The sequence below is a fragment of the Teleopsis dalmanni genome, chromosome X (assembly GCF_002237135.1).
Source record: "Teleopsis dalmanni isolate 2A chromosome X, ASM223713v2, whole genome shotgun sequence".
NCBI classification, from domain to species: Eukaryota; Metazoa; Arthropoda; class Insecta; order Diptera; family Diopsidae; genus Teleopsis; species Teleopsis dalmanni.
The window spans coordinates 58,919,188-58,923,100 of record NC_051848.1 but is presented as its reverse complement, the minus strand read 5'-3'; positions in this window follow the sequence as shown (position 1 = coordinate 58,923,100).

The following is a 3,913-nucleotide window of genomic DNA, read 5'->3' as shown; positions in this document are numbered from 1 at the left end:
AAGCACTCAGAATGCTTTACTCCTGAGATGTATTTTCTTAAGATTTACCACAAAAGTGTACCCTCATAAATTTATGACAACAGCAATACAACAGGAGTTTACAACAAATACAACAGCAGCTTCTACAGGACTTAAGCTGAAATTTAAATATAAAAACAACAACACAAAGCAGCAACTAAATAAACAAAAAGCAGCCCAATAAGTAAATAAGTAAGTAAGGAAGTGGAGTAAGAAGCATAAACACATACATAGACACCCACTTATAGGAGTACAACAGAACGTCAAAGCGTTTGGCTAAGGACATTATGCTAAGGACATTAAGGATATGAGTGAATGTGTAATCAAGCTGCAGCAATTGTGAAATTATACCCAACGGGCTGCAAATGGGCCACAGTTAACTTTTGTCCTTTCCTTATTTTCTTTTCTTTTCTTTTCTTTTCTTTTCTTTTGATTTCTTTTCTTTTCTATTATTTTCTTTTCTTTAATACTTTACTTTTTTCTTTCTTCCGTTTATGTTTTTTTGTAAGTTTCATAATATTTTTTTATATTTTTTTTTTGTTAAACTTAAGACGCTATAATTAGAAGCAGTCCTTAAGTTTTAGAGATTATGTTATAAGGACGTTGAAAAATAAATAAAAATAGCTTGATAATTGTAGGAAAAAAAATTACAAAAAAAAGGATGATTTTATATTGGTAAGAATGCATAGAAGAATATTTTTAAAATTGTTTGTGAATGACTGATAAGCAGATACACAAAATATATAATTACAAGCATTATAACAGGACTAGGTAAATAGTATGTAAAGGGTTCCATCTTCATATACATAAATAACGACGTCCAACTAAATGATTTTCTCTTTTCCATAATTATATTCAGTGTAAAACATATTCTGAATTTATAACTTAAACAATCAAAGCTGACTCTGAGTATCAAATTTGGCAGGGCAGGGGTTCAACCCCGGGTACTTGTAGTCCCCAAAAAAAAAAAAAAAAAATAATTGTCAATTTTATCTTGCCGATAGTGGAGCGTCTTTATGACGAAAAGAAACTTTCAAAAGTTAGGCGAATTCGAATTGCAAAGAAAAGACAAGAACAAAAATTTATTTTAATTTATTGAAATTTGGCTGCTTAATTAGATTAATTAAATAAAAGAAATAATTCCAGGAACACTGATGATGCGTATTTGGCAATACTTGAAACAGCTTTATTGTCAGCAAAAACTTTAATTTATTAAAAATAATATAAATAAAAGAATTGTTGTTGTGGGTCACTAGTTTTTGAAACCTCTCTATTTAATAATTAAGTTGATATGCATATTGTAGACTCGCGGTTTTCCAAATGCCCGTTATAGCCAACCATTGAAATAATGAGGAATCAAATATTTACAAAAAATAACGAAACTCATATTGTTCTCTATTAATAATGTCTACTAGAGTCTATTAGAGTCTACAGTCCATATATGTCAAAAAAATGTTTTCGAATTTGTGATTCTTTACTTAGAATTTTTTTTATGATTACAAGTGTAATATTTAGTACCTGCAAGATATTTATTTATAAGTTCGATTTCTACCACTTGTTAGATAAATTCAAATTTTCATAAATCAAATATGTTTTTGACTCAGCATCATCAATGTTTGCCACATACCAGGTTTAAAAGTGTAAAAAGTATACGGAATTTGAGATTTAAAGCATAAACCTGGTAGGATTGTACTTTCTTATCAATTCTATTTAAACTTTTAGTGTACAACGGTATAATGGTTTTTGGCACAAAACTCAAAAAACTCTATCGACCAAGTACCATACCTAGTATCGGACCTAGTAAATGTAATCGTTTAACTTTTTCTATTTTCATAATTAAGATTACCATTTTAAAAAAGATGTTCTGAGTCTATTATGGATATATTAAAAAATAAACAGATGTAGTTAAAAGTCATACCACAATATATATACAAATATTATATGGATGATTTAGTCAAGTGTTGGTGAAGTTATATTCTATTTAGAGTGGTGTGCTTTAAATCCAACAAGTTTTGATATTTTAATGCATTTTTTTGTCCTATATATGCATATGTACTTATATTTCCTACTTTTAAACGATGTGTAAAAAGTATACAGCATTTATCATTATTTTTTATTTGTATTGCTGTCCTCATTTCTTCTATTAAAGCACGCAGTCTAAAACAGATCAAAAATAAATATAAATATCAGCTACTAAGTTTCAGTCATCGTATAATTCATATAAAAAATTATATATATATATAGCTTTTATATATATATATATATATATATATATATATATATATAAGTTGTTGTTGTTGTGATTTGAGTTAGTGCTATTGCGCACTTTTGTGGCTGGGGGCTTATCCCTGCCCCAAACTAAACTTTAACTATACTAGAATCATTATCATTTATTTATCTTCTGACTGATGACAGACCGTAGATCAGCATATCTTCCTGTGTGTCCTGAGGTGGACTTAAGGTTTGTTAGGGCGGGGTTGGGCAACGTATAAACTTTTGTGAATAATTTTGGGCTTTGTCCTTGATATATTTTTTCACTGAGTCAATTCTTAGATCTCTATGCATGTCTGTTGTTCTAATATTCCAAGGAATCTTAATCAGTCTTCTTAAAGCCAGATTTTGTGCTATCTGTGATTGCTTTATGACAGCATTTGAGGCTTTGCTGTAAGTTACACATCCATACAGTAGTGCTTATAAATAAGCATAAGATGCGTTTAGGACTTTTGTCGAACAACGTATACAGATTAGATATAGAAGACACAAATAAATCCTTACATATTCTTAAAGAATGTCCTGCATTTATACCATGTAGAAAAAAATTTATTAAATAGCAGTATGTTAAACCACAAATCAATGTAGTGAAACATCGATCTGCAAAACTTTCATATATTTCTGGATACAGCTGAAATGAAAGAAGGTTTTCGGTAATTATTAATAGTACAGCTTACACAATTTTCCAAAACTCGGATTGACGACGAATAAAAGAAAATATGTATTTAGATGGATTGTGTATGTATCATAATATATAACATAAGTTACTACTGCCGAACTAAATAGTTCTTTGAAATTTCAACATCTAGTATCTAATGGAATTGTCATAAAGAAAGCTAAAAAAATGATGAAAATAAAATATATTGTATCTCATATGACAACACTATACTATATACCTATGAATAAGTCCGATGTTTTGAAAGAATCTAGTGTTTTAGAACGGGAATGAAAGAGTTCATTATGAAAATGCACTGTCATTTAAGTCAGTATATATTGGCGACTGTATAGTGAATTTGGATAGGTACCGACATTTAAATAAAAAATTATGCAATTTGAAATTGCAATAAACTCATAATTTTATTTACATAGCAGTTCGTGAGTGCTACAAGCAACGTATTATCCACATATATCATCCATCCACTGCTTACAATTTTTAAACTCCAAAATATATTCAAATGACAAAGTTATTTCACAGCGAATAAGAATCTTGAGCGAACTGAAGACTAATCCAAAAGAGGAACTTAAACAGTGTTTCTCAAACTGTAAACTATAGCGTCATAAATGCATAATGTCAAAGAAGAAATGCGTTTAACCCTTACGTTGTCTTTGTACCATTTTGGTCAATTTTCTTCTTTATAATCCATAGTTTCTTCATAGCTTTTTTTTGTCAATATATCGAAATTTTTACGGAGTGTGGTGTGTTTTTTGAAGTAATGCTGTTACCAAAAATTCACTCGTCTAATGTTTTGTGAAAGTGGGAGAAATTAAAACATACAAATTTTTCCTTTTGCACCATTTCGATCGTTATATATATTTTAGAAAATTTATATTATTTATTTATTAACTTGATTATTTTACGGCATTTAGAATACATAAACATCGTCGTCGCCTCTAACGACTAGCA